General features: G+C 38.7%; 2 protein-coding genes and 1 long non-coding RNA gene across 5 annotated transcripts in view; 2 read left to right on the top strand and 1 right to left on the bottom strand.

Annotated features, from left to right (window-relative positions):
• Window positions 1-19,831, top strand: part of LOC101745438 (max dimerization protein 4) — a 398,245-nt gene that overhangs the window by 78,115 nt on the left and 300,299 nt on the right. The gene's annotated exons all lie outside the window — the stretch shown is intronic.
• The window catches only part of LOC110384705 (blood vessel epicardial substance), a 151,716-nt gene that overhangs the window by 117,263 nt on the left and 14,622 nt on the right, over window positions 1-19,831 (top strand). The gene's annotated exons all lie outside the window — the stretch shown is intronic.
• Window positions 10,372-11,647, bottom strand: LOC134201106 (uncharacterized). Its single transcript, XR_009976295.1, has 2 exons — window positions 11,336-11,647; window positions 10,372-10,753 (listed from the first exon to the last, which is right to left on the bottom strand). It is a non-coding gene; the product is annotated as an uncharacterized LOC134201106 (long non-coding RNA).

Raw genomic sequence — 19,831 nt, 5'->3', positions numbered from 1 at the left:
TTGCATGTTCTTTGCAATGCAGCAATGGAACACAATTAAAAATCACCTGAAGTGCCGGGTCAACGGCCTCGTGTCGCCTTTGATTCGGATTGCGACGTAGTTTAACCAACATTTATTTTGTGGTCGTTTTTATTCGTATCTTTGTTTATGTTTCGGCTTTAAAGCCAAGTTCCCTTCATATATGCCTATGTCTTTATATTAATTTGAAAATGTTGACCTCGTATTGTTTTAGTAAGTAATATTATATGACGGTATTTTGAATGGAAGGTCATCTCCCAGTGGTTGCTCTATTCATAACTCTGCCGATACAAACGGTGAGCGTTCGTGAACACTTAACGCACGTTTGACTTTGATATCGAATCCGCGATCCGCCGTCCGCGTGCACAGAATTCAATTACGCAGCCGTTCTATATTCGTGTAAGTGCGACTATTTATAAGCGTATAACGAAATATGCGAGTGCGTTTATTGAATCGCAAATGTACGGACATCTTGTGTGTCCTGTTTTTTTGGAACTTTTTTTCACAGTCCAAGCTCTTTTTTTTTTTTTTTTATTGCCTTTGTAGGCAGACGGGCATACGGCCCACCTGATGGTGAGTGGTTACCGTCGCCCATGGACTTCAGCAATGCCAGGGGCAGAGCCAAGCCGCTGCCTACCGCTGAACATACATAATATGGTCTATGCGCTGATTTTATGTGACTTAAGTACATATTATGTGTGACTGACTAGAATACAGTGTGAAGGTAATTAATTGTTCATGAAGACCAAAAGCTAATAGTTACACAAATAATCAGGGTATTAAATTAATAATCTATATATTAATACGTGAAGCAAAAACTTTGTACCCCTTTTTACGAAAATTGTGCGGACGGAGGATTATGAAATTTCCCACACTTATAGGCAATATAGAGGAGTGCAGAATGTTTAAATAAACATAATAACTATGTACATTAAATCAATAAACAACATTACACACACCACCATGTACTTGACACAACACATGTATAAAAGACGGTTTATTTTCAAACTTTTGTTATTGCATAAAGTCTGTGGACAAATTTAGAATTGTCTAATAGTGTAGTCTTGGCGAAATCTGTGATTAAAAAAGGATAATAAATAGTATTTGACGATAGAACCATAATAATGTTCAAATTTATAATATCAATTAATTTTAACTACCGGGGAACCACTAATAATATTAAAATCTTTACTTTTTTTAATATTTTTATTTGGTATTCGCGAGACATATTTAAAAATACTTTTAACGTTTAATTTCGCATTTTTAATTAAAACAGGTCGGTCGCGCGATGTCATTAACCCCGCACGTCAACCATTTTTTAAATTTGTGTTACATTACGCGCGCGCGTAAAAACAGTAATAAAGAATAACTATTCGCGTATAATGCGAGTACATTTTTGTATAACCTGAGAAGTACTTGGTGTATATGGAATGTTCTAGAACATAAACCGTCGAATCGGTCGCTCTTGAAGCTTATGAGGGAAATTTTATGATAGGTGTTATGGTTTAGTGGTGGAACACACAGGGTTTTGGGCAAGAGAAAATCTCTAGACTCACGTACAGGGGGCGGTCTGAACCTCGCCAGAGACAAGCTCGAGGCAGTGGAGGGGAGGCGAATCCCGCAATGACGCAAGGCCTTCCTATTTGGTCCTGTTTCCTTTGTAAGACTTCGAGCTCGCATTATGTGATGTGACATTGAGTGATAGGGATATGAAACAAAAAGTAGTCCAACATATGTGAAAGTACTCATCCATAATGTATTCAAATATACATACATACATATGTTACGTATAATAGCATCGTTTAATTGTATTGAAAGAAATAATAATTTATTTATTACTTTGTTTCAGGTAAATGAGAATTTTTCAATGTACACGTATTGATCGAGGTAATAAAAACAGGTGTTTTTACTTAATTCCAATATTACTCGTAATCCACTTTTTTTTATCTTGTTTCTACATAATAATGTTATTTTGACATTATTATAAAAACCGAACGATTTGTTATATTGTTATCTTTTTGGCATATAAATCAAAATCAAAATTTTTGTGTGAATGCTTAGAATAATGAAATTAAAATAAAGGAATCATAAACGGATGGAGTAAAAGAAACATGAGAATCCCTTCCAATGGCGCGTTGCAATAGAATAATAGACCCACATAGCCCAAGGAGGGTTGATGTTAGACAGGCGGCCGTCATAACTCACGCCAAATTCCTATGTAGCATGATAAGAGGATATGCTGCACCGGCCTCACATAATGTGGGTTATGAGCAAGAAGAATTGCAATCCACTGAAAATTCTCACTGCAAATTTTTTGGATATATCGTATTGCACTTTTGAGACATTTGGTCGAAGTCACAACTATAATACCTATTATATAATGGTTGTTCCACTATTCAAGCAGAACGCGTTTCTGCTTCGCTGCAGAAGTAGGCAGAATGATGGTACCTACCCTTTTTTTTTAACGCTGGGGAATCCGTTTACGGATATCGAGGGTAGACCGGGTTATGTCGGTCTCTGGCGCTTCCAGAGAAGAAAGCGAGAAAGACCGAGGTCTCCCCTTTTCTTCCAATTCCTGTCCAAAGACTACGCCTCAAAAAAGGCGCGCAAGACCCGTCCCGTAAAACCGACTACCGACTAAACCCCATCGAACTCCACCACTCTGACTCCACTAAATCCACGGTATCGCATAGTGCGCGCCGAAACGGTTCCTACCCTTATGTCGGCTTACAATCTGTTCGAGCACGAATAAATACGCAACTTTAAAAAATTGCATAATCGATTTTGTTATATAATTTTATAGCAGTTTTTCATGTATGCGTTGAAATCTATATATTAATACGTGAAGCAAAAACTTTATATCCCTTTTTACGAAAATTGCGCGGACGGAGGAGTATGAAATTTTTCACACTTATAGAAAATATAGAGAAGAAGTGCACAATGCTAATATTTTGTTAAAATAATGCATAAGAGATACATGAAATCAATAAAGAAAACATTACACACACTACATACCATGTATTTGACGCAACACGCATACATACATTTATTGTCAAACTTTTGTTCTTGGCGTCTGTTGTCAAATTGAGAATAGATTAAATATTGTTTGCCTTTGTTAATATTTTTTATAGTGTAGTCTTGGCGAAATTTGTGATTATAGAAGTATAAAATACAATCATAATAGTGTACAAACTTACAATTCTAATTAATTATAGTCGAATTTCGACTACTGCTGGACCTCTAGTTTATTTAAATTCTCCAAAGCCTTTGTGGTAGGTAATAATAAACATGCCCTGTAATGTTCAATATTATCTCTCTCGTCTAAAAGTTATCTTTATCTCCTAACTATTAACGGTTATTTGATTAGGGCGAGCGTCGAGAGCGCTCGTTTGTCGAAGTTTGAATAGTTCCGGAAGCGCCCCGCCCGTCATTACCACCGGAGTTCTAACTCGTGCATCCATCGAGGTTTGATACACGCGGAATTCCGAGAAATTTTCGCTGCAGCAAATTAATAACGGATCAGTGTTGTTTATTAGCTTACATTACTGGTGTTATGAGGCAGGCAGAAATGGTTTTACTGTTTGCAGGGTGGGATAACTGTTGTAACTACCTATACAATTGAGACAATGACCGCATGTCTCAAGATGGTTAGCATTTGGATGCTGATGTGCGAACTAGCCCATAGGCACAACCCACTGAGTTTCTCGTCGGATCTTCTCAGTGGGTCGTGATACCGATCCGGTAGTAGATTCAGCGAAGCACTGCTCTTGCTTGGGCTAGTGTTAGCAATTCTCTTAGGTTGAACCCGTGAGCTCTACTACCGGTCCGCGAGAAGTTGGAATAGCCCCTTAGGTTACCAACGACTAGGTAGGGAAAAAAAAGAAAAAAAGTGCCTAAAAATAAAGTATAAATAACTAATCATTTATTCTTCACTATTTAAGTAACAGAAACTAATCAGCAATAATGTGCGACTCACAAACATAATCGAAACATTTTTTACATTCACGAGAACTTTATTCAGAAAGAAAATTATTCGTAACGTCTGAATTGCATAACAAACGCGATATCATGCCGTAAACTTAGTTTTGATTTAAATCGAGTATTTGTTTTCATCTACTCAACTAACATTTCATTACAAGACCACGATTACATCTCATTAACCGGCAATAGTGACTTTATCGTCATTGGCAAGTCGACGATCGTAAATCAGGAGCGATAATTCCACGTGAAGCTTCGCAGTGTGCCGGCCAATGCTTAATTTGTATCTTCATAAAACGAAGCGAGCTGACGTTTCAATTATATTTTACGTGCGCGTTACGTAAGCTACTGTTGTTATTGAGAGCATGTATACGAGTGGTTTTTGCGTTCCGTTTTTTAGTGCCATCGATGAATTGGCGAGGTCACAGCCGACCTTCCAGACTGCGCAGCTTGAACACCGTCAACCGCGATCTATAACCGTCCGAACAGGCCAACTTCTTAAGTAAATTAATTACAATCTTAGCTATCTTTACGAATGAGAAACGTATCAAAGTTTTCAGTCGGTTAAATCATCGTCGGTTACGTGAAGTTCATCGATCTGTGATTGTTTAGCAAACCGGCCAGTTCTATGAGGTTGTTAATCACATGACGATTGGGTTCGATGCCGATTACTCGTTTGCTAATCAGATATATTACCGTGCTCGGGAATGAACTTCCCTATTCGATGAACACTAATTTACTCTTCCTCAAACGAGACTCGATGAGTGTAGGTTACCTATCGACTCTATAGACCGGGTTAATTGTACCCAGTGACAGGAAAGCTTAGCTAAATTAAAACAAAAGGTATCCATTAAAATACCTCTGTATGGTATCGAAACAATAAACTAGAAGATTTACGTCACACATTCTAAATATAGTCAGGGTATTATCTAAACAGGCTCTCCGCTTCGTGAATGATTCCATTATCAATGTAGCTATCACATATCATTATGCATTTGTAATCCTATAGGCCAGTCAATTAGGCGCGGTGCGTTCTCGCCGTCAACACGTCGGTTCTGTATTATGAACTAACATCGTGTTATTGTAATCAAACGAAACGAGCGCAGCATTCACTGTTCTTATTTAAAATCGGACTTAACGAATGTTCAAGTCGGATAGACGCTTTGTTGATGATGCCCAAGAAATTGCTATTTCAGTGCCATAATAGCTGATATATGTAATAGATTCTTGTAAACCGCTAGTTAAATAAACTGGACCTGAAGGTTTTGTTGGCTGCTTCTGTGTAAAATTACGCAAATATCAATAAACAACTCATATAAAGATTGTAGTTGCTCACGTTAGCACGGTGTGTGAATTTCAAAATTTGGCAAATGGCCACTAAAACGGTAAAACGCTCGAAGCGTTCTCGATTCTAATATGAAAAATAAAAACTCGACGTTAACTGTAAGAAGTACATTAAAACAGTAACTCACTATTGTATCACGTACACACGCAGAATCCCCAGATTTTTTATACAATTCATACGAATTAAGTTCACCAGTCTAACAATGTTATCTTGATTCGGTGAAAAAAGTTATAACACGAACGAGACCGTGAATAGTTCTTTTGTTTACAAAACGTATAACCGATATGCACGTGTTTAAATTATTACGTGTCAAAATTGGTTGGCTGGGTCCGCGTTACGGGGCGATGTTAACGTGACTTCATCAGTATAATAGATGCCGTGAATACTTAATTTAATTCATTTGCACTTATTGTAGTGTTTTTGGTATGGCCGCATAGTTGATATTGAGTGAATTTATTGGTAATTCCGCGTAGATAAACATAATGCGCTACAGCTTCAACCGGTTTCCATCAAACGAATCAAATGTAATATTGAATTCGCTTTGAACGCTGAAATCCCAAAGCGCGAGGTTAATTAATACGAAGCCAACAAATCCCCGCATAAGTGCGCTCTTAACCAAAGTTAATTTCAATTGTCATCTCCAGGAAGTTGGGCGGTTATGAAGACAGCCTTGAGACTTGAAACTTAGACTTGGCCACTCATTACCATGCTTAAGCCAGAGCCTCTGGGAACTTGATAATAGCGGCCAATAAAGGTTTCATGCAAGCTCGAATAAAAATATATGTTTTAGTTGTGCGAAATAGTTAGTTTAAAAGTATAAAGATCTAGACACTATTGTCCATGTAATGTCCATCATTGCTCTATAGTCTCTAGGGAATAAAAAAAATGAGATTTAATTAATGATAGATATATATGTTAGCTAGAAAATGCCAAAAACAAGTAAACCAATACCTTTAAAGCAATGCGATGACGACAAAAGATTGGATGCAGGGCATATAATCAACCATTGTATATCTACCGCGAATTAGATTACCTTAGATAGGACTACGGGCAGACTGTATCTATATAGTAGTCGTAGGAACCTGATTAACCCATAGACACAGCCCACTGAGTTTCTCGCTGGATCTTCTCAGTGGGTCGCGTTTCCGATCCGGTGGTAGATTCTGCGAAGCACGGCTCTTGCTAGAGTTCGTGTTAGCAACAACGTTAGGTTTGAACCCCGCGAACTTACCTACTAGTTCGGTGAATCTAGAAAAACTCGAGGTTACTAGAATAGGTAAAAAAAAAAGCTGAGATCGTATACATGTATCTCATGCTTTATGCTTAATAGTAGCACAGGCCACAGACTACTAAAGCAGATCTGAGAACAGAGATACGTTACCATGACATCAAAACGCACGTTTCCAATCATTCAACACTCAAATACTTTATGGTAACTCCAGCAATATCTTTTTGCTTTGAATAGGTCGTTTGCGAAGGTACAAATTTAAATTAGGCGTGTTTCAAAACGCGTTGGTGTTATAAGGGTTAATTTATACGATCTAATTAACTTGTGGAGATCGCTTCACTGGCGGTAGGGCGTGTCGTGAACCGGCAAAGGTTGGTATCACCTTCCGGCCTATTTCTGTTGTGTTGCGTAAGATATCCGAACGTGGATCTGTGGTAGGTCTGTGGTCTGAGGCCGCGAAAATGTTTTATTCAATCTAATCACCCCCGAAACTTGAACTGAATAATGTCTGAAGGATTTTTGTGCGATAAGGCCCCCACAGTAAATCCAACGCTACTGCAAACGATTTTTTTTAAATGCCCCTTTTAATATACAAAGCAAGAATGTGAAAAATTAAACCATATTTTCTCCTTAATCTCGAGGACATTCAGTGACCCAGTAACGACGTAACACGAGCCCGTTTTATTATCAAGACAACAGTAACATCGCGGTCGGCGGCATGAAGAATCTTAATTAGTCACAGCCGACTTGCGTCCTTACCTGATACGGTAGCGCTCAGCTGTTCGGGTCGACGCCCTCAGGGCTCGTGACGTCACGGCCCTGCCGCGCCCCCTCCCACAAGGACAATTATTTGCAGAGAACCATTCATCATTGTTACGAAATCCCTTTGTCTTGCGCGTACGTTAATTTGGCCCGTTTAAGGTACTCGATACGTTTGAAGTGAGGTTTCCTTGTGTAATATTTTTTATATACAACGTATGTTATATTTATATTCGAATGTGCTCAGAAAAAATGGTGATGATGGTTAATTGGATTCTCCTGATTCTCGCTTATTCCCGCTGCAATTCCTCTTGGAGCTGTGTTGAGTACAAAAGGCAATGGAGTTATTGAAACCCCGTTCTTTATTTTGGAAATATTGATGCGTTCCTGCTAGATATATATAAGATAGGACAGCCGAGAAGTCAGCTGGAAGTCTCGTTTTGATTGAAATCATTGTGGCCTTTTTTTATTGCTTAGATGAGTGGACGAGCTCACGGCCCACCTGGTGTTAAGTAGTTACCCGTGCCCATAGATACTTACGACGTAAATGCCGCCACCCACCTCGAGGCATGACTTCTTAAGTCTCAGTTTTTACAGTACAACGGCTCGCCCCATCTTCAAACCTAAACGCATTACTGCTTCACGGCAGAAAGAGGCGGGGCTGGGCGGTGGACTCACAAGATGTCCTACCACCAGTAAATGTCCAGGATGGCCTAATGGATAAGACGCCCGGTATCTTAATATCGAGCGATGCTGATGTTGAAAATAATCGCAACACCAATTAAATACTAATATGTTTTGTAATGTTTCCAAGAAACCATGTTTTCTAAGAAAATGCGTATATAATATCGTTTAATCAAAATCTAATCTGCATAATTTGCATAATTGTCGATGATAGATAGTGTCGTAAGCCCGCAAGGGTACGCAACCATATCCTGCCTATTTCTGGCGCGAAGCAGTCATGCGTTCCGGTTCGAAGGCTAGAACAGCCATTGTACAGTACACAAAATTTGACCTCAATGGGGATGGCTGCATTCCCGTTGTCAATATCTATAGGTTCCTCTAATCGCAGTGGAACTTTGGGCTAATTCGGCCATTGGCTTAATAATAAAAATACAGCTCTTCCATCCTTCAGACAGAAAAGCACAAAATTTTCGCGGTCCATAACCAGCCTTGCGAACAATAAAATTATTAGTAAAATGAAATGATTCAGTAAGAGACGGGAGTCAGGAAGAATTCGGAGGAGGTTACTGAGACTGTGTTGTATTATACAACCATACTTATTAAACAATGGTGGAAAATCTCTATTTTGATTAGCTAAAGCCAAACTGATAAATCACCATTACTACGGGATCTTCTGACCAGATTCAACAAACAACGAAAAGTATTCATGGTAGCGGCTGGTGAGCCTGGATTCCATACCGATGGAGATCAATAAATCACGGTCGGAATCGTTCCGCACGGTCGGAATCGTTATCCGTTCAGCATTTGGGGGTCCGAATGTGGTTATTCTTCTCTGGTGTGCGTTTCCGGTGCTCTCGAGAGAAAAAAGATTGGGTGTAGCGTTTAGTGTAGAACTCTTACAGCTTTTCCTTTGTCGATTCAATTATTCCGATCGACCGCCAATATAACATTCGATAAATTTTATTATGTGCTGGTCGTTCGAGTGTGCAACAGATCGTCGTTCGATATTGGGCCGTTAACGCTTCGATTGGGTAACGCTGGCCGGTTGTACAGAAACGAATGCTTGGTTGTTTGTTATTTTTTTTTGCAATCCACCGGTAATTAAGGCTCATTATGTATGTTGCATAAATACAAGAACATACTTTGAAGCTATAGGATCTTACATCATAGACTCTCCGGTTGTTAATGTGAATCCCAGTGTCCTCCAGCCCACTGAGTTTCTCGCCGGATTTTCTCAGTGGGTCGCGATTCCGATCCGGTGGTAGCACTGCTCTTGCTAGGACTAGTGTTAGCAAATTCTCTCAGGTTGAGTCCGTGAGCGTAGCTGGAATAGCATCTCAGGCTACCAGCGAATCGGTAGCAAAAAAAGATACTTTTTACTGGTGGTAGGACCTCTTGTGAGTTCGCACGGTTAGGTACCACCACCCTGCCTATTTCTGCCGTGAAGCAGTAATGCGTTTCAGTTTGAATGGTGAGGCAGCCGTTGTAACTATACTTGAGACCTTAGAACTTATATCTCAAGGTGAGTGGCGCGTTTACGTTGGCATCTACATGCCTATGGGTTCCAGTAACCACTTAACCCCAAGTTGGTCTGTGAGCTAGTCCACCCATCTAAGCAATCAAAAAGAAGACTGACTGAGATGCACATTAAATAGAATGAAATTTTTGCCTGCTAGTTTGATAAAAAAGAGCGATGACCTACTCTAACTGCTCTAAATTAACATGTTTTATAATTTTAGAGCAACAATGGCTATTCCAGTTTAGTTCATTAGCAAGGAAACGTTCGCGCTCTCAAAACGTTCACACAATATACAGCCTGGGGGGAGACAACGCCTTTAATGAAAACGCAGCTCAAGTAGTCCTTAATACAAAATAAAAAGGAGTAAAAAAAAACAGACTATAAACCGAATTAGCAATTATTTTCCCGGCTGTGAGCGACGGGATACGGTGATTTACTACAAAAAAAATAATAGTAAAGTTTTTTTTTACTTATACCGTCTTGATACCGTCTGATTAGGGCAAAGCTATAAAATTATTGTTTGGTCATCGGTCCTTGAATGGGTGTGCAAATTTTCAAGTTAATCGGACGTCTTGAAGTCCGTGAAATTGACGTTCAAAGATTCCGTTGCGTACAAACAAACAACCCTGGGTGTTTTCTACCGTGAAGCAGTAATGTGTTTCGGTTTATATGGCGGTACAGCTGTTGTACTGTAAAAATTGTGAGACCTTAGGAGTCATGTCTCAAGTTGGGTGGCGGCATTTACTTTGTAGATGTCTATGGGCTCCGGTAGCAAATTAACACCAGGAGAGCCGTGAGCTTCGCTTACCCATCTAAGCAACAAATAAAATAAAAAAAATATTAGCTAAGACTCAGCATAACAAAATTATTTATTTTAATAAACAAAAGCTAGCTTATCTTAATGTTCAATAAAAGTGAAATAAATTACTATATAGTGTATTTATTTGTGAACGTGCCGTACGAAATGGCAACTGTAGTGGCTTTTCAGAAATAGGTCAATGACCTCATCGTAATATACAGCATGTGTTAAATATGAAAACGAAAGTGGGATACCGTGTTTAAATTATCGGTTGTATTGGACTAATTTTGTACGTGCGCTTTGTACTATTACTCAATTTACTTGATAGGTATGGTTCGAAGTCGTTCCCAACTTGTATTATGACATCAATGGCTTCCAGTCAAATAAATACCACGGGTTTGTTGTATAGGAGGAACATAGATTCTGAAAATAATTTTGTATCTTCTCAGTCGCATACTTCATTGCTGAAGGTCATTTCCCTGAAAGCCCTTTGTGGCTCTTTGTACTATCAGCTTCCATTTCCTTCGGTCTTCGGCTTCTCTCAGGGCGAGAAAATTGTTATTTTTATTTAATTCCGAGCATTTTCACATTTATCTACCTTTTGAACCTTCTCTGGATTTCCACAAATAATTCAAGACCAAAATTAGCCAAATCGGTCCAGCCGTTCTCGAGTTTTAGCGAGACTAACGAACAGCAATTCATTTTTATATACATATATAGAAGATAGGTTGTTTGCAGAATGTGTTGTGACTTCTGCTGCTTTTAGGTACCACAAGCACCGGTCACCGTCCTCGACGAGCGAATTAACCCACAGACACAGCCCACTGAGTTTATCGCCGGATCTTCTCAGTGAGTCACGTTTCTGATCCGATTGTAGATTCTGCGAAGCACTGCCAGTGTTACCAACACTCCCGGTTTGAGCCCCTTGAGCTCACCTATATGTTAAGGTGAAATAGCCTCTCAATGCTATCAGCATAGACAGGAAAAAAAAGTGACTTCTGTTACCTGTCTTACGATGGATAATACGAACATCGCAATGATCGAAAAAGTCGACACTCGTACCGTAGTACAATCTTCTCATCTCATAATTACAATGAAGTGTAATTACTTTTAAAAAACAACACATTCGTATAGTTGCTACACATTCACGTCCCACGATAACATTCGTAACAAAATTTTTAGTTTATCTTACGCGGCTCGGATGTCGTTTCGCGCGTGTTTTGACAAATAGCAAAGTTCATTGACATCCCCTCGTTACATATTGGAAAGGTTGTAATATTAGACGTGTCATTTCAACTTTAAGATTCTTTGCGGTTTGTTTACTGGCCCATAAAACATCTGCACTATACGAAAATTGAATTGCATGATGTTTTATCTTGTTTTCTAAACCGGAAACAGAGAGAATAACACAAACACTAATAGTTCAGTCTCAGAACGGCGAGTAAAAATGTTGGTATGGTGCTCAGGGCCTTTTTTTTTCTGTTTTTTTTTTTTTACACAATCTGACCAACATGATCATATTTTGACATTGATAAAATAATGCCAATTTGAATTACGTGCAATCGGGAACAAACATTACGTCACATATACATAAACGTCACCTGTCATTGGCGTATGAAGGTTCTTCGTTCTATGACTTAAGATCTATCAAATAACGATCGACAAGGTTTCTATCACGGACTGCCATTTCCTACTTCCGAATGAAACGAAAATGAACATCATGATTATTACAAAACACAAATTATTATTAAATTCAACGGGTTCTTACGCTTTTTACATTTCATGGGTGCCTGATATATCGGCTGTTGCAAGCGCTATGATCACCCGTAGAATTTTTTCATTGCATACAATAATTTAAATACTAGGAAATGTTTTTATAAAGATTTAGACGGTACGCGTCAATTCGCGTCAAATTAGACATCCAGGAGCCAGATGAAAGACTAAAAGTAATTTTAATTGTATCCAAAAACTCGTTAAAGCCTATGAAAATATGACAATTTCATTCTTATTAAACATACAATTTAAATTGAGCACGTATTTTGTCATGATGAATCAGTAAAATACTTTGTAACATATTCGCAACAAAACTTTGTTACGTAACAATTGACCTTGATATTACAAAATAAAATTGAATGATAAGCGATAAATTTAAAAGGCCATTGAACTATGATTACGGATTGACATTGAAATATCGTTTTGATAAAACAATTTATCAGGATAATATCAATGTTATTTTGATAATAAAATGTTATGTTCGTGCTCCTTACGAGCGCTGCTTGTGCGAAATACGTGAGTGCTAGTGATAGCTTTCTAGAAACAACAGAAGAATTTTCTAGAATTGAAACTAATAGGATTTTTCGCGGCAAAAATCATTTGATGATACACAATTGAGCCTTGACTATGACGTATCAAGAATATAAAAATTTAAACACTTTATGCACGACAATATAAAACAGAACCGTGATTTTCACCTAACTGGCGATTTTAATGCGACCATAATATAATGCCACTATAACATGCCACGAAATTGCAATTGTTTATGGTCAGAGTAGGTTTAATGGTAATGATTTGTTAAGGTATTAATAGATTATGCTACTTCTCTATTTACTTGATTGTCCTCCGAATTCAAATTTTGAATATTGGCGGGAAGGTGCTTACGTCCTTAGCATAAATTCCTTACGATTGAACCCGATAAACACCGGTCAAACCATCAGGCAACGCCTATAAAAAGTTATCAAGCGCGATTCGTAATTTCATAAAACTAGAAGTTAAAAATGTGCGTGTGTACGATGGCAGTGATACGCGGCCGGGTCGTTGACCCAGGCGCTCGCGCTCGTTCGACTCGCACCGAGCTATGGCGGGTAAAAATAACACGTGACGTCACTTGTTTATCAACGTACGCAAGGTTACGCGGGTCGACCACTAACCATGCTGCGGGCTTGCATTTATGCTTTATTACGTGTTAGCTCACGCAGGCGGGCGAGCGAGAAGTACGGCAAAACTGTCACACACCTATACTGAAATCTAATTAACGAAACTGAAACCAGACCAAATTTGACATTACATTCAAATTGTGTGTGTTCTTTTTTTTTTAATTGGAATCGGCGCTAACTTATTTTGCATAACGTACGGTTTTTACTTTCAATGTAATAATTCGGTTTCGTGTAAGTTTTCTTCGATGAAATCGCGCGGTGAGTGATGCGAATTAATAATACACAATTGAATGAGTTTTGATAGGTCTATATGATCGGAGTTACGTTGCGCGATAGAAGCAACGATAACCCATCTGCGAAGCACTGCTCTTGCTAGGGATAGTGTTAGCAACGTCTCAGGTTAGAGCCCCGTGAGCTCAGCTTTTTTTTTCTTACCTAAGATGACGGTCTCGAGAGAGTATATCAGCGTAACCTTAACTAGTAGGTGAGCGCACGGGGCTCATACCTGACGATGTTGCTAACACGAACCCTAGCGAAAGCCGTGCTTCGCAGAATCTACCACCGGATTGTAAACGCAACCCACTGAGAAGATCTGGCGAGAAACTCAGTGGGCTAGCTCACCTACTCGCTCGGTTACGCTGGCATAGACTGTAAGACTACCAGCTTTAGTAGGAAAAAAAAGATACCTCATCTACACTAATAATAATAAAAAGGTTAAGGAAATTCGCAGAAAAACCAAGATGATCAATATAATTGTTAATAATTGCTAATTCGAAGAGGCCTTTGATAATGTTAAAGTGATGGCCAAGGTGGATTTACTTGTCGGGACAAGTAAATTAAAGTCGCAGGCTTTCTAGGGATGTGGTCAGAGTCGATCATCGAGTTCTTCGTCAAAGTTATTAAAAAATACCTACATATATCAATCACAACACTAGAGTTTTTGTTGTGCTTTGTAAAACGTCTGATATTTCACCCGATTCGTATTAATACTGGGATATCACAATCTCAAAAAGGCCATCGAAATTTGTCACGTCACGCCCCAACACGGAGTAAATAAAAAGTTTTTAATTTTAAACTGTGGGTTTTTTAGAGTTTGCCACGAGAATACAAAATGATGTTTGTTTCCTGAAGTCTGAAGAAGGAATTCGAAGTTTAAGAACTTTTTTTTTCCAGACATTATAGACAAAGGAATCTGAGTACACGACATCCTTGTATTTATTATTTTTTTAATTGAAGAGTAATTTTCAGGTTCGCTATTTAGTTCAAGCAACAAAGTAAATTAAATTATTCAGGAATTACATTATGAAGGCAGTCAACTTCAGTGAAATATATGGAGGGAACAAAGGCATAATATGAAAAATATTGTCACCTAACTACATTAACATCTAAGGGGTTCAATAAAATGTAAAGTGACTTGGCACGTGCTGCGGTGTATCTTATAGAATATCACAGAACTATAAAGTATACATTTTGTGTACTAGAAATGGTACTGTAATTGAATAGGAGACAGAGCGGTGTGAGATACTCTTTTTTATAGTCTAAAGCGGAGGCCCATCTGTCGGTAAGTAGTCACAGTAACTCATGGACATCGGCAATACCACTGGAGGATTCTCTTCAAAGTCTTAGTAAAATGGTGATTATTTACAGATAATATTTCAGTGGTCTTTTTGGAAGATCGTCCATCGAAGATGGCTTTGTTCCATTTTCCTTTGTGCAATTTCGCAGATACTGAATGTTTAATAAACCACCGTTATTACATATTTAAACCTGACGAAACACTAAATTATCAAAATAAAACAATTCACACAAAATTAAATTATCTCCTAGCGTTCGCGCCAAATAAAAATCAGAGTAATACATCTCATAGATATAGCCCACTGAGATTCTCGCCGGATCTTCTCGGTGGGTCGCGATTCCGATCCGGTTGTAGATTCTGCGAAGTACTGCTTTTGTTAGGGTTAGTGTTAGCAAATTTTCTCAGGCCGAGTTCGTGAGTTCAACTACACCCGTCCGGGCGTAGATATAGGGCGTAGGAATAGACCCTTAGACTACCAACGAATAAGTAGGAAAAGAAAAAGCAGCTCATCACATGAGCAGTTCAAAACACCTTATAATTTCGTAACTAAAAAAAAATGATTCCTTTTTTGATTCAACTCATTTCGTTTCCAGTAAATTCCTTTTTTATGTCAACGCTACGCACACTGTCACCGTCTCACAAATAAACTAGCGTACCCGAATGCATTCGCGTTATTACCTTGAAGGAGTTGTTACATACGAAATAAATTGTCAAATCCGAATTATATTTTAACCTTGTCCCTAATTTCGAGCTTGCGCGACACTTCAGTGATTTATTTAACTCTTTATCAGCGCAGTTGATCAGACGTATCTGCTCTCGCCGGTTTACGTTCTACTACGACTTAAATGGAATTCTAAATCTAATTGAAATAAGGGCTATAGTTCTACAGTTTAAATCGGAAGTTATAGTTGGTATCTGGTAGAGTTGCGAGGTACGGTCATGTCAACTTATGCAAGTACAACACACTCTATCATACTCAAGTACGAATAGTATTAGATGATTTATTAACATCGGTAGGCAGGAGTTTGGCTCTGCTCCTGGCATTGCTGAAGTCCACGGGCGACGGTAACCACTCACCATCAGGTGGGCCGTATGCTCGTCTGCCTTCAAGGGCAATAAAAAAAAACATCGGCACTTAAGGGTAAGTTTCTCATTCTTGTTGAGAGATTCGAATGAACAAAATCAGACCTAGTCAATGTTACCGAACTACATCATAGAGGGAAAGGGAATATCGTCCATCGAACAAGTCTTTTTGGCCGGAGACTAACGACCTGAAGATTGTTGTTCATTTGATTTTAGCTGATATCTACCACTGCGCGAGAAATACGATTGAATGAAAATTGAATTCAAAGATGATAACATTGATGCAGTTATACAAATGTCCGTGTGATATCAGAAAACGTGTTCCGAGATACTAATGATGTGATACGACTCGTCTCCAATGTAACTTGTGGATATAATCAATTTACCGGTATTCTTAGATTTTGATCTTCGGTTTGTTTGATGTTTACTTGTTTAGACAGGAATACGATTTAACGGTTCATCAGATGGCGAGTGGTCATTGTCGCCGATGGATTTCAGTAATGCACTGTCTATCTCAGAGAGGTCTCCTCAAACCTAGCTTGAGGAAGGACATGTAATGCTCAGAAAACGCTGCGAGAAAAGTTCATTTCAAAAAGGTGATAAATAAGATTTGAACTCGGTTCCTGTAATGGGCAGTGCGACAATAAAAACGAGTCGATCAGGGATCATCGCAAACAACTCCCTGGATCACTCCCAATGGCAAATCCGGTATAAAACACGAAGACTTTCGAATTTCCTTCGTGAACCCAGAGGTCCAAATTATTAAACCTTAAATTACAAAGGATTAAAGCATTGAGTAGAGTATTAGAAACGATCATCTTATCGCCAGATGTCGGCTGCATAGACGTCCAGAATGTCAGTTTGGAGTGGACTGCAACATTGAGTTAGAATACCACAGACTAATCCTGTAACACTGTGTGTACCCGTCCGGTGCGGCTCCTACCATTGTTCATTGTTATCTCAGCTCACAGGGATGCAGGCAGGGCTAGATATGCCGACAAAGGGCTCGAGCTAATGCGAGCGAACACCGCTTTGAATATGACTGGTTAATGCAGGCCGAGCTGACACTGTTTACTGATTTGTGAAAAAAATAGTTACTAATAAAAGAAAAGTTTAAGCTCGTTCGATTAATGTAATTGTAATTTACATTTTTGTTTTTCACATAAATAATGTTTTACGATATTGTTAATAATTTCATCGGCTATTCCCAAGAAGAGTCGATAAATTGGAATTTCACTAAGACAATTGGTAGATTATAAATAGTCTTAGTGAAACTCAAACAAATTCCGTTTAGGGTTCATCGTCCAACATAACTGAGTTCGGTTCCATTTTTATTCGGAGAACGAGTCATAATGTCCGTATGGAATTACCCCTAATTCCGTGTACTATATGAGCTTTCATAAGGAAACGATGAAATGGTAGGTAAATAATGTTTTTCGCAAATCTGTTGTCGATTCTATGCGTTCGATTATTTAAAGATATTTTGTAGAGAAATGGTTGTTTGTGTGTTACATAAAGATAGAACCGAATCCTGCCATCCCGGATATTGAGTGAAGCCTGTCCACGCTCGAGACAAATAATAAGTCGGTTTGTGGAAGGGTTGTTATATATATTTTTAGTTCGACAATACCAATTAAATAAATTATTTGATAATTTAAAAAAAAGGCGCCAAAGTTGTGATTGAGTGAAAAATGCACAGATAATGTAAAAAATGAGGACATGTGTTCCGTTTCACGTTGTGAAGATCTTGAACAAGCTTTTTTTAATTGCCACATTGATGGAAGTGCTTAAGACGTTAAGATTGTAAGTCCGAATCCTAGCCCAGTAAATGTTTTGGCTCCTCTGAGCTCCCTGTTGTGTTACATAGCTAGCGGAACTCACAAGCGCAAAATGTGGTTGAAGAGCGAGCCATTCGTTGCACAAATAACTGAGGCTTCGAATTCGGATGCTCAAGGGGCTCGGAAACATCTTAACACCAGGTGAACAGCGAGCTTATCTGCCCATCACAGTACGTAGGTTCACACATGTCATACAAAATACAAACATACAAATCGATATCATACAAAATGTATAATACCTACACCTACTTACCTACAATGCTTAGTATGTTTTTGTACAGCATACATATGTTAGTACGGGGGCGGACACGTGTTTGACCTTTTGGAGATTATCGTTTAATTAGAAGAGGTACAATAAGAAATTGGATCCATTAGTCTGTATAGAAAGATGTGTTTGTACACAAGGAATAATGTTTTCGAAGTCGTGATGGGAATAAAGTTACCTAAGCCTCGAAGCGTATTAGATTGTTGTCGTATTAATTAGTTCCAATTTCTTGAATGTCTGTTTTATTTTATTAGTGTTAATGTGAAATTTAAAGGAATAGTGACATCTGTCGGCCGCGATTGGAACTGCTAGATTGTGATCAGAAAAAATCCATTTGAAAATTTGATTTTCAACATTTCAAATAGTTTCAAATACTTTTTGCAATGATTTGCGGGTATTCAAAAAAATCTTCTTACCCTTTCCATTAAACGATGTCAAATCTGTTTCACTTATGGTTACTACCTATATATAGTCAATGTTATACGAAGTGGTCACTGCCCAAAAGGTCCCATATTATCGGAACTAAACACCTTAATATATCTAAGAACGTGTCAGTAATTAATAAACAAAAAGTATGGTAATGTTTTGCGACATAAAATTAAACAACGGATCGATAAAAACCAATAACAACGCGCTGTGAAGACGTGATTACTGTTGCCATGTGCACTAAACCTATAATAAAATTCAGCATGTTTAAGACACGGCTAATGCGATTGAATTTTCAATGAGCTACGTCGATGACAGTTTTCTATATGTTCCAACAACTCTGCAGAACCTAGTAGGTTTAAGTGAGGCGCTCATTATCATGGTATAATTCTCTATATCTCTATGACCTGTTAAGTTGACAGTCAGCTTCGTAAAAATTATATGCGCAAACCCCGAATTCTTGCCCGATGGAAATCTTCTAGATCTTACAGGAGACACATATATTGCGACGAGGTAAATGTTTATAATTTAAATGCGATTGAATCTGAATATCAAATTCCACGACGTCCTTTACGAAGCCAAGAGTCGTGGCTGATGGAGGGGAATCGTGCGTGAGAAAACGATGCAGCGACGGGTCATGAGGAATGCCTTCAGTCATGAGGAAAGTGATGAAAAATCAAACCCGCAAAATATATAAATTTACATAGTTGTAAGTGACCTTCGAAGCCCGCACGGGTATGTTTATTCATCATTATAATATTACTGTTTTTTTTTCCTACCTATGGTGACAGCCTTGAGGGGCTATTTCAGCTTCACCCTAATGTGTAGGTGAGCTCACGGGGCTCAAACCGGGAGTGTTGCTAACACTGGCCCTAGCAAGAGCAGTGCTTCGCAGAATCTACCACCGGATCGGAAACGTGACCCACTGAGAAGATCTGGCGAGAAACCGAGTGGGCTGTGTCTATGGGTTAATTCACTCGTCAAGCACTTCGTCGCAAGCGACGGGTTCGACAACGACGTTGACCGGTGCTTGTGGTACCTAAAAGCACCGTTAATGGATCTGGAAATATTTCTGTCATTAAGCAGTAATGTGCTCTGTGTTCTTAGTGCGTGTTTTTTAACGTTCTCGATAGCGTAAAAGTTATCTTAAGTTTTGTTTGTTGTCAAAGTTAAAATAGCCGATATTCAATTGTACGAGAGACTTTGATTTCGCGTCTCAATGGAACTGAAGGTAAGGCATTAATGGATATTGCGTTTAACCGACCACGGCGAATTCAGAGCAGGGTTTATGTTTTCGTGTTTGCAAATTAAAGATAAATGTTAACGAGAACCGACGGAATGTTACGCGTTCGTAATCCATCCTCGGAGAGCCGAGAGGTA

This window comes from Bombyx mori, chromosome 23 (assembly GCF_030269925.1).
Source record: "Bombyx mori chromosome 23, ASM3026992v2".
Taxonomy (NCBI): domain Eukaryota; kingdom Metazoa; phylum Arthropoda; class Insecta; order Lepidoptera; family Bombycidae; genus Bombyx; species Bombyx mori.
The sequence above is the reverse complement of the archived record's forward strand: the minus strand, read 5'-3'. Positions and strand labels throughout refer to the sequence as shown.